The sequence below is a fragment of the Cydia pomonella genome, chromosome 28 (assembly GCF_033807575.1).
Source record: "Cydia pomonella isolate Wapato2018A chromosome 28, ilCydPomo1, whole genome shotgun sequence".
Classification (NCBI taxonomy): Eukaryota; Metazoa; Arthropoda; class Insecta; order Lepidoptera; family Tortricidae; genus Cydia; species Cydia pomonella.
In genome coordinates, this window is record NC_084730.1 from 8,872,154 (window position 1) to 8,891,206 (window position 19,053).

The window sequence follows — 19,053 nt, forward strand, 5'->3', positions numbered from 1 at the left end:
AACCCGTTATTAAGGAAAATCGGTTACTGGTTTCTGGTGGAATGTCACCTTTATTGTATTGATTAAATTGTATCAAGTACCGTAACATAATAATTCTAATCTTTAGGTATATCTAACAGGCCGCGTAGCCAAGATGCCAATCGTTCACGCTCCGTAACGTAGCGTAGTTACCTCTCTCTTAGTCTTCTTCCATGTTAGTCCGACAGAGACAATTGCGTTTCATTTGCTACGGAGAGTTAACGATTGGCATCTTGGCTACACACCATGCCCGCGCCAACGTGCATATTGTTCACGCTTCGTGGCGAATGAAACGCCACTGTCATAGTCGCACTAATTTGGAAGAGTGATAGAGAGAGATGACTACGATACGCTACGGAGCTTTAACGATTGTAATCTTGGCTACGCAGCCTGTTCCGTTACGCAGCGGCTTACTTGAGCGAATAACTCGCGAACGCGAAGGGGCGCGGCGCGGCGTGGGTGAATTACAAGTCAATACAACATTTATAGTAACATCATATAGTGACATGAAAAATACATAACAACATTTATAAATAAAACAGCCAATACCTGGGTAAACATTACATTAAGTATAATAATCTTAAAATAAATAATTACACATTAAAAACACATTAAATCTGGAGATGTAAAAGGTCCCCAATGTCAGAGTACTAATACTAATAAGATTTGGAAGTGTAAAGCCTCTCCAAGTGTCAAAATAAAATTTATACTGAATAAATAAATCGAGTCTGGTCTGGACTGTTAAGCAAGCAATCCAAATCACGTTGCGGTTTCCTCCATTAAGGATTTACCAAAAAGCGGAATAATAATGATAATGACGTTAAATACGTCACATGACGTCAATTAACTAGAACTTAATCATGATCTAATGATTCCTAATAACCAAATGGGTGTCTAAAATTAGTGAGATCAGTTAAGAAATGTGATTCATTTTTTCCGTGGAAAAACCTACAAACGCCATTTCACAAAAGAAGCGATGTGGTATTTATGTCGCCCCCTGTCATTTTATTTTTTTTATTAAGCAGGCATATTACAATGCGCGGCGTATAATTTTAATATCCAAAAACAAAGAATAAATAAACACATCTATTATCAAATTCCGCCAATAGGCCACAGGGGCACTTTTACATTGAAATTTTTACAAACAATAAAAATTACAAAATACAATTACAAATATGGTCTCGATCTTCAAAAAATTCAAAGACATATGCAACTTTCCTACAAGGTACCCAAATCGCCTTGCTGGTCCTGGCCGTAAGACACAATTGTACAGCAATAACGCTTACTGTAAGTCTATTGACATTTTTAATCGCCTACATGATGACATTAAAGATTTACCTATTAATTTATTTAAGCGTAGACTTAAGAACTGGCTCATTCAAGAATGTTTTTACTCTGTTGAAGAATATTTCGATTACTTTAGTTAGACATCATACTTGACACTTTATGGTATAATTAGTTATTGAATCTGTATTGTAGTTATGACATATTAGTAATATAATATAATTGTAATTTTGATAATTTTGACATTTTAGGAATACGTTACATTTAAGTGCATTAGAATATTAGATTTAAGTACTCTAAATGCGTACCGTTGCATGTTTTTTTATATAATATTTAGGTACTTTTATAATAATTTTGCATGCCAGTTTCTGGTGGAATGTGTGTGACTACTATATATTTTAAACATCTTTTGTACCACATTTTAAAGCGAAATAAAGATAAAGATTAAAGATAAAGATGAAATAATATATACTTTATTAGACATGTATACTGTCTCTAAATGTCAAAAAAATGAAATGAGTAAAAAACGATGATAAAAAAATAAAACCAACAAATACTGCAATTCTTTAGAGATGTATAAAGTCTCTAAGTGTCAGAGATAAAATATAGAATAGAATAGTCTTTATTGGCACAACCTCAGTAAAAGATACAGCTTAAAGAAAAACAATTGATTATTGATAGAGGCAGACAACAGGCGGTCTTATCGCTAAAGAGCGATCTCTTCCAGACAACCTTTAATATAAAAAAAAAAAACATTAAATTATCCTTAGAGATGTAGAGGGTCTCCAAGACTTGAATTCTTATATGAATAATTAAAATACAACAAGACATAATAAAACTTACTAAGTACACTCGCAGCCAAATAATACGGGTCCGTGACAAAAACCCTTATATTTTGCAAATTAATAGCGGTATGTGCAGGAAACTAGCGTGTATTATAGAGAATTTAATATCGAATTGAATTGAACCTTCAATGTTCTACAAGAAATCTGGAAAAAAAATATTTAAAAAAAAGTCGAATTAGGTAGGTACTAAATTCAAATTGAGCTTATTTCACTTTTGCTTGTTTTCTCACTTTTGGTTTCAATCTGTCAAAGCAAAATGACAAAATGCAGTTATTGTTGTCTTTGATGGTCATTATTGAATGACTATCATGTTGCTAACACGAGATTTTATTTTTATTTTTTTTATTTCCACACTTACAACTATCTTTACAGGTACTAAACCTAAGACAATAGTGTAACTATTAATAAAAAAATATTTTAACTTATGGCGCATATAACATAATGTGAACAATGTGGACTTTGTGAATTCAGTCAGAAAATCAATGCTCTCGGCTACTAGGTTAAGGGTCCGCACAGCGCGCGTCAACGGCGCCTTCGTGAGCAGGTTGGTGCGCCCGCGCCGCTCGGCCAGCAGCCGCGGTCGGCGCCGCCGCCACACGTACCTGTCGGGCACGTACAGGCTGACACAGATGAATGTACACGTGTCATCACTTTGTTACAAGAAGGCACAGTGGCGGATTTGCAGTGTTGGCCGCCCTAGGCCCCAGGCCTCGTAGTAACTACTAGCCGCCCCTTTCTCAGCACCCATCATATAGACTGCCGCCTTGCTGCCGCCCCTAATGTCTTGCCGCCCTAGGCCCGGGCCTACTTGGCCTTAGGGCAAATCCGCCACTGAGAAGGCAGAAGTCAGAGATATACAGCAAGAAGAACAGGCGTGTCACTATCCGGTACAGAGAGTCCTCCAACGTTTCCTAGAAACTGGCAGGAACTGGGCAGGAACCTTCGAAGACCCGGAACCGGCAAGCGCTTACCATCAGGTGATCCGTCTGCTCGTTTGCTTCCTCTATCATAAAAAAACGATATAGCGAAAAAATAATTTTAAATAATTTTTGAAATGCTCTCTTGACTCTTAGGTATAATAATCAAAAAGTTTAAATAGCTGTAGTTAATATACCTACATAAAAATCATGAATCATTAATTATTGGCATTAAATCCGCCATCTTTTTTGATGTGCAATAAAGTTTAAACAAATATATAAAATTGTGTCAAAATATTCCATAAATTAATAAATATAATACAAAATAAATCTAGATAGGAAATAGGAACTACGTATATACTGAAAGGCGGTTTCGGGTTTAAAGTATTCTTAAACAGATTTAACTTTATATGCGAAACATCGCAAAATGGCGTAAACTAATATAAATCTAGATAGGAAAATGGGAACTACGTTTATACTGAAAGGCGGTTTCGCGTTTAAAGTATTCTTAAACAGATTTAACTTTATATGCGAAACATCGCAAAATGGCGTAAACTAATATATGTAAATTTAGATAGGAAAATGGGAACTACGTTTACCTATACTGAAAGGCGGTTTCGGGTTCAAAGTATTCTTAAACAGATTTAACTTTATATGCGAAACATCGCAAAATGGCGTAAACTAATATAAATCTAGATAGGAAAATGGGAACTACGTTTATATACTGAAAGGCGGTTTCGGGTTCAAAGTATTCTTAAACAGATATAACTTTATATGCGAAACATCGCAAAACGGCGTAAACATTCAATTCACGTTAGCTTGTGTCCTGCCAGCTCTTGCCGTAGGAATGTTCCCGACTTGAACCCGTTCGCTTGAACCCAATAGTGAGGGGAATCGTTGGATAGGTCTTTCAAAACGACTAAGGGTCTCATAAAACAATTTTATAAAACATCGGTGGCAAACAAGCATACGGCCCGCATGATGGTAAGTATTCTCCGCAGCCTATGCACGCCTGCAACTACAGGGGAGTTTCATGTGCGTTGCTGACCCTAACACTCCGCACCTTCCTTGAGCTATGGCAACCTTACTCACCGGAACACAACACTATGAGTAGGGTTTTATACTTAATTTCATCGAGGTCTTATCCAACATCCGAAATCGAATCGGACACTGTAAAAACGCTGTCTGTTAAATCCAAAGGATTTGTTTCTAAAAATAAGAGTAACAAGATATTTAATGACATGGTTATACACCCAAGGACAAAAGTATGGAAACATTGTTGTTTTAATGACATGGTTATACACCCAAGGACAAAAGTATGGAAACAATGTTGTTTTAATGACATGGTTATACACCCAAGGACAAAAGTATATAAACAATGTTGTTTTAATGACATGGTTATACACCCAAGGACAAAAGTATGGAAACAATGTTGTTTTAATGACATGGTTATACACCCAAGGACAAAAGTATAGAAACAATGTTGTTTTAATGACATGGTTATACACCCAAGGACAAAAGTATGGAAACAATGTTGTTTTAATGACATGGTTATACACCCAAGGACAAAAGTATGGAAACAATGTTGTTTTAATGACATGGTTATACACCCAAGGACAAAAGTATGGAAACAATGTTGTTTTAATGACATGGTTATACACCCAAGGACAAAAGTATAGAAACAATGTTGTTTTAATGACATGGTTACTTATACACCCAAGGACAATGGAAACAATGTTATTTTATTTAATATCTCATGTTTCTGTATATGCTGTATATTTGCAACCTAAAACTTACGTTAGGCAACTCCAAAAGATTATAAAATCACGCTATATATCAAAACATCTAAAATACAATCTTGTTTCTATACTTTTGGCCGGGAATGTAATCACAAGGTTATAATCACAAACATATCAAAACAAAACAGCACGGGTTACACAAAACCTTAACAAATTATACACCTTAACCTACCTCAAGAATCACTCTATTAATAGGTGAAAACTGCATGAAAATCCGTTCAGTGTTTTTGAGTTTATTGCAAACACACAGACATACAGACGGACGCAGCGGGGGACTTTGTTTTATAAGTTGTAATAGAAATTCTAAACATTTGCCTGCACAAAAGAGGTTACAAACTGCCGCTCTAATGTTAAAAAGAATCCCTGTACAACAGAAACTTAACTGTCCATCGGTGGACCTTATTCCTTTTGTAATAAGGTCCACCGATGGACAGTTAACAGTGTGGGCGATACCACGTATGTACGTTAGAAATGTTACTTTTTCCTCTTCGTCGACGTGACTCAAATACCAACTTGATATGTTTCTAATAGAATGCGAGCCCAAGATCCATAACTATCTGATAGTATACGTACACTAATCAATAATAGGAGCTTAGAAGAGATAGATGTTTCGGTCAAAAAAAGTACCGAATGTTTCGGCAACGCCGAAGCTGTATTTTGGTAGTGTCCAGCTGAAGTTTCGGTTTTGACAGGTTTTAGTATAAAAAGCATGTTTCGGCCGAAGATTCGGTTTCGCAGCCAAATAACACTAGACCCTACTCATAGTGTTGTGTTCCTACGAATTTAGCCAAGACTTATATAACCAATTTTTGCTCCTTGTGACCTCAGAATTGCGTGGTTAAAATCTGTCGGGTTTAATTGCCCCACGGTGTATACTTAGGTACTCATTTTGATAGCCAATGTGCCATGTCAAAAAGGTAAAAGTATAGTTGTTACCCAACCTGTACCCGGTTACGTCCGTAAACTATGTCCAAAAAAGAGGAATGGGCACTGTGAATGTCATCTCGCTTTGTGTGGTAGGGCACAGCACATCGGATGTCATTCCAGATCTAGAGCAGAGCCCAACTGGGGAAGTACCTCCACCTTACAGAAAACCGCAGCCAAATAACAATAGACCCTACTCATAGTGTTGTGTTCCTGCCGGTGAGTAAGGTTGCCAGAGCAAAACAAGGGTGCGGATTGTAATTGTCGGCAACGCGCATGTGACTCCTCTGGGTGTACATAGGCTGCGGAGACTGCTTACCATCAGGCGGGCCGTAAGCTTGTTTGCCACCGACGTAGTATATAAAGAAAAATTCTCTGACATTGGAGACCTTTTACATCTCCAGATTTAATACATTTTTGTTGTATTGTAGTAATTATTTAATTTAAGATTATTATAATGTAATGTTTACCCAGGTGTTGCCTGTTGTATTGAGTTGTAAAGGAGTCCTTGAATTTTGAATTTTACTTTTTTTTATTGTAAATACTTGTTTTACAGGATTTGTCTATGTGAGAAATAAAGAATCTTAAACCTAAGTCTATACCATCCCATTACTGGTACCTGTTCCATTATAGGGGTGTTTACTATAGCGCCTACGTCCAGGTATTTAGGTTTTTCTGCAGGTCAGTTGTGTTGTCTGCCAGGACAATATCGTCGGCATAGAGCATAGTCCAGCGGTGGCAGTATGGTTCCATTTTTATCACCTGTCACTATGCCCGTCACTTTCGCCTACATACTTGTTAGAACGTGACAGGCATGGTGACAAATGATAAAGAGCTGACCATCTTAGCCCTACAGGGCAACGGCGAAGGTACATACCTTCGCCTTGGTGTAATAGTAAGTGGAGTGGACTCCAAGGGGACCCACAGGACTCTCAGCTCTGGCTTGCCTTCATTGGCCGGCCAGAGAGGAGTCGTTAGAGCTAAATGCTCCAGGGGTGGAAGTGAAAACTTGCATAAGACGCGAGTTGGCACAGTGGCTGTTATCAGCCACTGGGTAGAAAGCGGCGGACACCTCTCGACACCCCTGAGCCGCTCACACCGGTGTTGCTCCTGGTCGTCTTCGAGCCGGCATTTTCAGGGGCCCATCTAGTGGGCGGCGAGACCGCCTGCCTCGATAACTAGTAAAAACATTGTTATGGCAGGTGTCCGGACGTCTTTGCAATAACCCAGTCTCATTGTCCTCCCAAACTTCAATCCATAGACCGTTATACTGTTCATTTTTACTACAATAGTCCCAATGCCTGCTGCGACCGGTTCATGGGTGTCTATTGTTGCGCCTGTGAACGGGTTCCAGCAAGCGTTCTACATGACATTAAAGCTCTCCAAAGGGCCTCTACGTGTTGGATCTATATCCCCAACCGATCTGTAGTGGGAAGTGACCCTGCCTATGAAGCAGATGGTCCTGGGTTCGGATCCCGGCAAGGGCATTTATTTGTGGAATGAGCACAGATATTTGTTCCTGAGTTGTGGGTGTTTTCTATGTGTTTAAATATTATGTTTATATATATTTCACAATAACAGTATACATAATGGAAATGGATATATACAGTGGTGTTATTATACCTAGCTTAAATCTAAAACAGGCCCTTGGGGCATTATACCAATGATGCTGGCGGTATATCCTCATTGTATCGCAATGCTGATTGTGCGAGGAAGCTGCCAGCTCTTCGGTCACCAATTACGCACCCTGCACAGATTTAGATGAAATAAGTTGTGGAAATAGTCTGAGTAAAGATAACGGCTCGACTCGAAGAATGATTAAGACACGTTTAAGATCTTGGAAAGATCTTTAAATGTCCATAACTGAACGAAATGTCAAAATTGACGTTTATTTCGATTCCGCTGTGATCCCAATAAGATCTATCTACGATATTTCTAACGTCAAAGAGACATTGGTTGCCCGAATCGAGCTGCTTCTGTCAATTACACGACATACAAACGATGTCTAAATGAGAACTTATCTAAACCAGAACTTATCGTTATCGTATCTCATTCTTCGCATCGGGCCGTAAGTATAGGATATTTTTTATCACGGAAATCATCATTTACACGCAGGCGAAGCTGCGGGAAAAAACGAGCCTAGTTAGTAGTTTGTCGTAATAAAATTGCCATTTAGTGATTTAATGTACTATAAATTTTAACTGTCGCTATAACACTTTTATTAAAAGAATTTATTACATATAGGTACTCCATCAGGGTTCTGCCCTAAGGCCCTATTGTTTAATATAGTCTTATTACTATTATTATTGTATCTCCTTGGATTTCACGGGTCTATAAATCCCGGTCTTTTGATAGGCTTGCGTGGCGCGGTCATCAAATGGTCCTAGTTTTCACCCCTGTACTTATGCTCAAATTCTGTAAAATGATTTAATATGTTCAAGTATTATGATTATATAATAAATATTGAATTGCTATGTTGGTCATAATCTATTCAGAATTACCTTCATTTGAGAGAAATATCAAAAATTGCAAAGTTCCCATGAAATATTCTCGGATTGTTTTAGCAAGTTTATTGCCAAACCTTTTTACAGTTAATTTCGATTTCTATCACTTGAAAAGGTCCCCAATGAGTGTAATGAATTACGTAAATTATGTTAAATGAAAAAGTCGTCACCAGTTAATATCATTTAGTAATAATCATTTATCTAAACAGCAGTGTTTTCTCTAATGTAAAATATTGGCATATACGTAATTCTGTTGACATGCACGACTTGTAATAATTATAAAACTAACCTACTAAATTGCTCTCATGTTTAAATTTAGTTTAAACCTAGTGTTGCATGATGATTTTATTATTGTAATTTTTATTTAGCATTAAGTAACATGTCCCATATTGTATGCCCTAACAGGGTATCATGTACCTACTAAGTCTAAAAAATAAGATCTTTATGTACTGATGAACATGATAATAAAACAATGGATTAAATGAAATGAAATGAAATGAATGAAAACTTTCTAAGTGGAAACTTGCATAAGAATTTTCTCAAGTTTCCAGAAATTCTAGAAATTTTATAGAATCTTCTGCGGCTTGAATTTTGCTAGGAATAACCACAGACTTCAAAAGGATGCAACCGGGAACACAATATATTGTTTACAGGTCAATAAATAAGGCAGGGCTGACAACTCCCTCGACATAGAAATCTTAAAGCAATGTTAACTGACTTAGCATGCTACAGCGTCGACGAATTTGTTGAATCGTGTACTAACCCTAAGTAGGTAATTTATATATAAAATAAACACGTTTTTAATTTTTTACCTTATAAATAACATGATCACTTGAAAGACATATGCGACCTATTGAATACTGATTATGTATTTGTTCTGCTTTAAACATATTTTTTATTTTATAATACCTAAGTGACATTTATCCAAAAAATGCTGTGTACCTACTAGTATTAGTTGAATATGTACCTAACTCAAAATGACCTGTAAAACATTGACTTTTACCAATAAATTTCTTGTATCTTGTATAGACAACTCCACAATAAGTACTGGAAGGAAATGGATACATGCAGGCAGACCAAAGATGTTTTACCGGAACCAAACTACAAACCCACCAAAATACTACTGAATACACCTAGACACCAACTACGTAAAATAGTAGGATTAATTACAGGACATAACACACAAAACAAACACCTACACAATATGGGTAAAATAGTCCCATGTGCAGAGCGTGCATGGAAGAAGAGGAAACAACAAAACACATTCTCCTAGACTGCAAACAGGTAGAAGTATACAGGAACAAATACCTAGGGACTCCGTGCACACTAAACGAGGCAGTTAGCTACCTCAAAGCCTTGCTAGGTTTCGTGGAGGAGCTGGGGTGGTTAGAGCAGCGCTACCTCGATTTCACGCAAAATACGAGCAGGCACAATGGATGTCGATTTGCGGAAAATGCCCAGAAGCACTAACTAACTCCCTCGACATTCTGCTGACGATGGCTGTGATGTCGCATTATACATATTACGAGCAGGGTTGTCAAAAATCAATTATTGGCAGAATGTGTAAACTTAAGTGAACCTGTGTAAACGGATTATATAACGCAGTGGTTCCTAACCTTTTTAGTCCTGTCACCCGTACGACTAACTAGGAATCGTGATTTTACCTCTCCTTCCAATAATCATCAATAGTCTTTCTTATAGGTCTAATCTTTGTTAACTTTAATTAAGCGTATTACCCCCGTGAAATACCAGTTTAACCCCCACGGGAGTAATGACCCCCAGGTTAGGAACCGCTGATTTATAACTCGTAGTGAATTTAAAATATATGAACAAAATGAGATGTTTTGAACACTTTATAGTTTTCGAGATCAACGGGAAATTACCTACACAATGCACTGTGCAAAACTATCTACATTGAAAATGTAATGTGTCCATTTATTTAAAAAAAAATGCTCATTTTCTATATATTTAACGAGATTTTGTCATAAAATACAACATGTCATCATTCCAATCATGTTAGCCTCAATATCTCAATATCTGTATCTCCAAATATACCTGTTATAATGTTTTATTCTTTATAGGCATTAATCATGCCATTCGTAAATGTGTGCGCAAATGAGATGGTTTTATACTCAGAAATTTTGTTAACAGGTCACTGTTACCCTAAGCCGATTCGGAAACCCCTCCAAATTCTGGAAATCCCTAAAACGGCGTCTTTTATATTGAAATCGTTGCCCCTAACCTGGTCAGTGGTCATTACCTGTGCAGTGGCAGCCCTACCTTGCACCAGCGCGCGCGCATCTCCGGTCAGTCAGTAGTGTGACAGTCGCGACGCGGAGCGGTTATCGGTCCGCGAGTGTGTGCTCTGTTTATATTTGAGGATATTTTGTTTATCAAGTGAGTACTTTATTTAATTTATTGAATGAACCAACTTAAAAATTATTTTTAGAAAAATATTTTTGTAACTTTATATTTATTTATATTAGTTGTGCTTAAAAAAATAATATTGTTTGAATAATCATTACTTACCTACAATAAAATTATTAAAATTATTTTTTATTTAAAATTTCATAAAAAATAAAATCTTTAAGATCGTAGCAATGAAGGAAGTAATATATGTGAAAATAGTTTAGTTTTTATTTAATTTTAGATAAGTAATTAAGTTATATTAAAAAAGTAATATGAAAGTCATCAAAGATCTATAGCATTTTATGTTAAACATTTTTTAGTAAATATATTAATTTATCATTAAAATGTAATTCAAACATTATTAAAATATATTGTATTTAATTTTATAACACCTAAAGTATAAAAATTAAAAATGCAATGGATTTACTAATTGCTTCTTCTCCTGGAATGATAGAGGAATCCATAAACATTATGTTTTTAATAAATGTATTTAGCATTATTTTTAAAAACTACAAAAAAAATTAAACCCTTGTAAATACAATAATCTCTTGATTACATTGACACTTTTATCAGAATAAAACACTAACAATGTTTCTTGTTATTGTGTTGTCTTTACATAACAAGTACATAAATATATAAACATTATAGGGACATTCTTACACAAATTGACTAAGTCACACGGTAAGCCAAGAAGGCTTGTGTTGTGGGTACTCAGACAACGATATATCGTTGATAAGTATTTCTATGTTATATGTTTTATATATATATATATAAAACATAGAAATACTTAAATACACAGAAAACATCCATGACTCAGGAACAAATATCTGTGCTCATCGGGACCATCGGCTTCATAGGCATGGTCACTACCCAATAGGCCAGGTCGTCAAAATAATAAGCTTTCTATATTTATAAAATATGTAATTTTCTTTCTTGAAGTTTCAAATAGAAACGAAGGTAGATTTCGTCCGAGCTAACAACAAAGTGAGCCAGTGTCATTATAAATTGAGATTAATGATGACCTATCCTCACTTTGTCATTGTAAATGCGACGCAGAGTCAGACTCTAATCTGTGGACGTAATCGATCTAAATTACCAGTTTCTAAACCACAAGAATCAAATGATCTAGCAGGCCAATTCCAACAATATAATGTGATACTGATCTAACATCGATCTGACATCATTCAAATGAGTTGTATGGAAGGTAGAGGCAAGGACCACTCCATATACCAAAAAGTGTCCGACAAAAAACCATAAATAGGTGGCGCGACAATACCTAGAATACTTGAGAAAAAAATCTAATCATAGACAGCGCATTTCACTTCGTCAATAACGCCTAGATTCTTAGCTACTCTAGCGCTACTCTGGAGAGATTTGGAACTATTATTTATAGCTGACAGCTGGACACTTTTGTAACAGTTCTGCCTAAGGAGTTTCAGGAGGCCTACCGCGAAAATCGAAGTTCGTCAATTGCGGGCATTTTTCTCAGTCACTCTAATTACGTCTTAGTGAGAGTAAAATAAAGATCCCCGTAATTTGCGAATTTCGATTTTCCCGGTAGGCCCCCTGTTCCTTACCTCTACCTTCCGTAATGAGATGGTTCCAATCTCCGTTAGAGAACCTGCTGAATTACGCTTTATGTCATCTTTCAACCAATAACGTCACTTAACACTGACAGATCTGACGACCGGTCTGGCCTATTGGTAGTGACCCTGCCTGTGAAGCCGATGGTCCTGGGTTCGAATCCCAGTAAGGGCATTTATTTGTATGATGAACACGGATATTTGTTCCTGAGTCATGGGCGTTTTCTATGTATTTAATTATTTATATATTACATTTGTCGTTGTCTGAGTACCCACAACACAAGCCTTCTTGGGCTTACTGTGGGGCTTAGTAAATTTGTGTAATAATGTCGAATAATATATTTATATTTATAGTATCATATTGGAATGTGATCTTATAACTTAAACTCGAATCTTAAATACACTATTTTGACACTGACACACCAGTGTCAGATCAGTATAATATTGGAATGAGATCTAATAACTAAAACTCGAATTGGCCAGTATTGAGATATAAATACGCATATCGCGCAACACGGTTCATAACAGTGAAAGCACTATCACAATTATTACAGCTGTTTTCTAGAGTACCCGCACCGTTCATTACGATCAATCAAATCCAATTGACCAACTGGGGAAGTACCTCCACCTTACAGAAAACCGCAGCCAAATAACACTAGACCCTACTCATAGTGTTGTCTTCCTGCCGGTGAGTAAGGTAGCCAGAGCTCAACGAGGGTGCGAAGTGTTAGGATCGGCAACGCGCATGTAACTCCTCTGGAGTTGCAGGCGTACATAGGCTACAGAGACTGCTAACTTGCAGGTGGGACGTATGCTTGTTTGCCATGTAGTATAAAAAAATGATTCTTATTTGGTAACTTGAGTATAGCGAGAGATTCAAAAGCAGCAAGTACGTTTAATCTCGTGTGGCATACACAACTTTTTGTATCAAATAAGAATAATAATTAAAACGCATTTATAAGACATTAATAGATGCATTACAGATAAATATACAGCATACAATACAATACAATACAATACAAATACTCTTTATTGCACACCTCAATACAGAAACAGTACAAATAATACAACACATAAAGAAGAGGTAAACAGCAGGCGGTCTTATCGTTAAAAAGCAGCATATAAATAATTATAATCCTAAAAATTAAAATTCATTTTGGCGACACAATAGTTTTTTGCTGCAAATAATATGAAATATACAGGGGAAATTAGTAATCCATTTCATAACATTTGAACGTATTTATATACTGTATGCATTCGTCGGGGTGTAAATAGGTACATTAAAATTATGTACACACTACCTTATGGTATATGGTATGCTATGTAATAAGGTCGTGTATACATATATTAGGCACTTTAGTTCGTGTCGATATTTAATGCCTTGACTGTATGTACATTACCTAACCGCCCTTTTGACGAATAAAATATTCGCCTGATTTTGATTTCTCAACCAACATATCGCAGAATGTTTAGTTAGCAAACCAATGTTTACCGAATTCATATTTCGTTTCGTACGAGTATTTACTTGGGCTTGGCTTGAGAAGCGCTGGTGGCCTATCGGTAAGAGCGTGCGACTTGCAATCCGGAGGTCGCGGATTCAAACCCCGGCTCGTACCAATGAGTTTTTCGGAACTTATGTACGAAATGTTATTTGATATTTACCAGTCGCTTTTCGTGAAGGAAAACGTGAGGAAACCGGACTAATCCCAACAAGGCCTAATTTTACCCTCTGGGTTGGAAGGTCAGATGGCAGTCGCTTTCGTAAAAACTAGTAGGGTTTTTAGAATTGGCTCGATGAGTATTAGTTGCCTGTGGAAAGAAAAGTACAGTCAGCGATAAAAGCTTGTACCAAAAATGAAATTTTAGCCAAAAACTTATTAGCATTAGAACGTAGGTAAGCGATCTTATCGTCTTTTTTTAATTAAAAAGCACTTTTCAAAAATAAGTCACAGCAAATATGTAACAATTATAAATCATACACGATTATTTACATTCTTTTACTTTCATAATTAATATAAACTAATTTTTAAAAAGCTTTTTTCAATACCTATTATAGGAGTGACATCTCTTATGGTAGAACTGTTGCAAAAGTGTCCAGCTGTCAGCTATAAATAATAGTTCCAAATCTCTCCAGAGTAGCGCTAGAGTAACTACCTAAGAACCTAGGCGTTATTGACGGAGTGAAATGCGCTGTCTATGATTTGATATTTTTGTTCAAGTATTCTAGTTATTGTAGCGCCACCTATTTAAGGTTTTTTGATGACACTTTTTGGTACATGGAGATTTATTTCCTTACCTCCACCTTCCGTAATACCTATATTTCAATAAGAGAAACGTCAAGATTGCTTCAAAAGGTAGCATTATAGATAAAAGGTAAACAATCTGGACATGTTTTATCTTGAAATACGCTTTTAAAAATTAGTAACTATTACTCATGAAAGCAAAATGATGGAAATGATCGTAAATGATTTATAATATAATTGTTACATATTTGCCGTAACTTATTTTCAAAAGTGTTTTTCAATAAAAGACACGTCAAAATCACTTACCTTCTTTCTAATGTTAAAAAAAAAAAAACGAACTATCGGGGCTAGATCGATCTGTGTAAGATTGCCCCCAATTATTTTATTAATTCATTATTTTATTTATTAAGTTGACCTCTCAACTCTTTATATTAAAGGTAAGAAATAGAATAGGAAATAAATGGAATCACTCTAACAGTAACACGTTACGCCATATTTAAATTAGTTTTCGTTTTACATATGTACAACAATAGGTAATTGTTCCAACGATCGTCAAAACCCGAGACGTTTCTAGTTCGACCTGACGTAACAATTGAAATTAAATTAATTAATATGCTAATGTCCCAAAACGTAAATGAATGTAGTAATGGACTCACAAACTACTCAGACCCCGATTATAAGGCTTCTCGCGACTTCAGTCTGCGTATTATTGACATGGCTGCTTGACAGTTTTAAGTAAATAATGTCAATCGATCTTGATTTTCCTGAGGATCAAATGTCTATAGGGAGCGTGCATGAACTGTAGGAGGCAGCACAGGAGCCGTCAGATTTTTGGCGCGAGGCGTAAATGTGATGTTTATTGTTCCGATGTAGCCCACAAGATGGCAGAACCTACTATGCACAAGAAAACATGTGACGTGTAAATGTACATGTTTATGGTTCCGATTCAGGCCACAAGATGGCAGACCCTCCAACGCGCACGGTCCCTATATAGGACTCATGCCATTTAAGCAACACAAAGGTCAGAAATGAGAGTAAAAGTCTGACGCTCGCACTCGACGATTGAAACGCCTTTAACAAAATGTGACGTCACATTAAATTAGTCTGTCCTATGTATGAAAGATCAAAAAAATTGCTATTTTGGCCCTTAACTATCGCGTGTATGTATATTGTTGTTATACAATTTATTTTTTAATAAAATGTAAGGAATCGAATGTTACCATTATCTTTTTGCTTTTTGAATGTAAAAAAAAATCTTTTGAGACTTTGGTCTTTTTTATTTCACAATTTTTTATAATGGTTGGTTTATTTTCTATCCATTTAGTTACATTTTGTTATAATATACAACATGTGTCATGTACATAATTCATAATCATTTATTTGCACTAAAAAAGATTGATGCTTGTTATAAACTTATGTCCTTCCTAGGGCCTCGATTTATCTCCATACCTTTTTAGGGTTCCATAGTCAACTGGGAAAGGAACCCGAACCCTTATAGTTTCGCCATGTCCGTCTGTCTGTCTGTCTGTCCGAGGCTTTGCTCCGTGGTCGTTAGTGCTAGAAAGCTGAAATTACCTCCCCTACACGTAAAGTGGGGGTGAATTTTTTTTTTTGCTTCAACCCTACAGTGTGGGGTATCGTTGCAAAGGTCTTTCAAAACTAATAGGGGTCTTCAACAAACATTTTTTGATAAACTGAATATATTCGGAGATAATCGCTCCGAAAGAAAAAAAAATGTGTCCCCCCCCCTCTAATTTTTGAACCATAGGTCCAAAAAATATGAAAACAATCGTGGAAGTAGAGCTTAAAAAAGACATTAAATGAAAACTATAGTGGACATGATCAGTTTATCTGTTTTTGAGTTATCGCAAAAAGTTTTCCCTTCATAGTAAAAAGACTTACTTTAATTAGGTAATGATTATGCAAATTTGCCTATTTGTTTAACTCGCGTGAAAGGTACCGTTTCATCCCTTGGTTAACAATTTACTATACTTTAAGCTCCAGTTTAGCTTATTGTGACGGAAAAGTAACTACGGAACCCTACACTGAGCGTGGCCCGACATGCTCTTGGCCGGTTTTTGTTTTCATATTTATGACCGGTCTGGCCTAGTAGGTGTAGGTAATGACCCTGTGAAGCTAGTCTCGGGTTCGAATCCAGGTAAGGGCATTTATTTGTGTGCTACGTATTTATATTTAGTACGTATAACACAAGCCTCATTGAGCTTACTGTGGGACTTAGTCAATTTTTGTAATAGTCTCCTATAACATTGATTTATTTATTATTATTTTATACTAAATTTCATCTTAATCAGTTCAGCGGTTTAAGCGTGAAGAGGCTCGACAAGGACTTTCAATTATAATATTAGCAAAGATACGGGGTTACTATGTGTGCATACAAAAACTAAAAAGTATTTTTATATACATATATGTATCTACTTCTACTATATCCCACTTCTTAGTAAATAGGGGCTGTTTCCAATTTTTTGAAACGCTTGTATTACGTTCTATATTAACTAAAAGTTGCCCTAAAATTCAACTTTTATACTAAAAACGGCTTTAAATATGTTAAATTAACAAAATATATTTTGACAGATGCTTTCGCGCCCATAACGCTCTTTGAAAATTGTGTGACGTCACAGTTTACGGTTTGACACATAACTACATACACACGTAGAAGATACGAACTGTCAACTGACATTTGTCATTTGTTGTCTATCGCCTAACTGTCAACAGTGTCAATCCGAGAGTTGTGACGTCATCAGAATCTTCAATGACGTTTCGAGTTTGGTCGCGTGACGTGTGCCAAAAGATATTTTAAATTCAATATTTACAAAAATATGGTCATTACAGGTCCCCTAAAAGTAGTTTAACATGTTCTTATAATCCAAAAGAATATATTGGGATACAATTCTGCCCTAAGATTTGTAGATGAAAACAACCCTATTACACCTCCAGGGCCTTAAGGGGAGATTTCTGTGATGAAAACTATCCTATGTAAAAAAATAATATTTTACCACCATCACCTAATATTTTTTTGCATAAAATGGATTAAGTAATGTTAATTCTAAAACAATTAGGTTCTACGCTTTTACGTTTAAATGAAAAAATAAATAAAGAAAACACATCCATTAAATAACGGTTTAAATTTTGTTTACGTACACAACGTTCATAATAAAGAACTTATTCGTACTTTCGATTTTGAACAGAAATGATAGCGTAGGTATGACACATGACTTAAACATTCTATATTTCATGAAGTAATTATATACTAATTATTTATCAATTAATTGTACAATTTCCTAATTAATATCAATTTGTATCGCAAAATATTTACACATAGAATTATCTAGAGAACAGTAAATTGAATAATAATTAGCAAAAGTCATTATTTAAATATTAATTGAAGTCATTCATTACTGAAGTGAATACTAATTTAAGTGCATTTTGACCTATAACCTATTTTATGGAATTATTCAGTTATGTATTTAGGCCTCTACTGTGCAACCAGTTATTTCTGTCATAAGGCTATTCTCGTGAACTGTAATACAACTTATAAGTACCTAAGTTTAGTTTTGTGGTGTGGTTACGTTTATACCCACACCATAAACCTTATTGAGCTTACTGTGGGACTTAAGTCAATTTATGTAATAATTTCCTATCCTATAATATTTATTATTTACTAAGTATATCTAAATACGTAACGTTATATTGATAAAATGATGAAGTATGGTCTCGCCGGAAGATCAGCGCTGAATTTTGTGGTAAACTATTTATTTATTTAGTAAATTTACTGTGGCTACAAAATTTTCTTTGTCAATCCAAATTCTCTTTGTTGCGAGGCCTGTTTGAATAAATAATATATTGACTTGACTTATGGCGCCATCTATAATTTTATGTATTACATTAGTTTCCCCATCATGCACTTCGCAATGTAAATGCAAATAGGAATAGGAAATCGAACAGATATGTTCATTGCCTAAACCAGAAATGTGGGTATGCTAATGACAAACACATGATATTTGTAATTTTAATAAAACTGTGTATTAATACATTCACTGCCGGGAACCTACCTGGTGGGCGCTCGTTAACTTTGTTCAGATGCCGGACAACCCGCTGGGCGGGTTGTTTTGTTCGCAGCTATAGACCACCGGTTTCTGGGGTAGTGTGCCGTTTTTTGTCTGGCAGTGAATGTGTTAAAAGCCTCACGAAGAACGCGTAAATTCCTATGACGTCTACATCAAAAGACTATACTTATACAGTCTCGTCGGACACTACATTACCAAATTAAAATGGAGCTGGGCGGGACATGTTGCCAGGCAGAGTGATGGCAGGTGGACTAAAACGTTAACGGAATGGTGGCCGCTTTCGGATGAAAGGAGTGCCTGGCGTCCGTTGGCTCGTTGGGTGGACGACATTCGGAATACTGCGGGTCACTTCTGGATGAGATTAGCTCAGGACCGGGATAAGTGGCGTACTGGAAGAGAGGCCTATGCTCAGCAGTGGGCGATAAAAGGCTGATATGATGAT

General features: G+C 36.1%; 1 protein-coding gene across 1 annotated transcript in view; it reads left to right on the forward strand.

Annotated features, from left to right (window-relative positions):
- Positions 1-10,543: 10,543 nt before the first annotated feature.
- Positions 10,544-19,053, forward strand: part of LOC133532970 (fatty acyl-CoA reductase wat-like) — a 42,195-nt gene continuing 33,685 nt past the window's right edge. The window contains exon 1 of the mRNA XM_061871862.1: positions 10,544-10,688. The gene's annotated coding sequence lies outside the window, so the exon portion shown is untranslated. The remainder of the gene's footprint in view (positions 10,689-19,053) is intronic.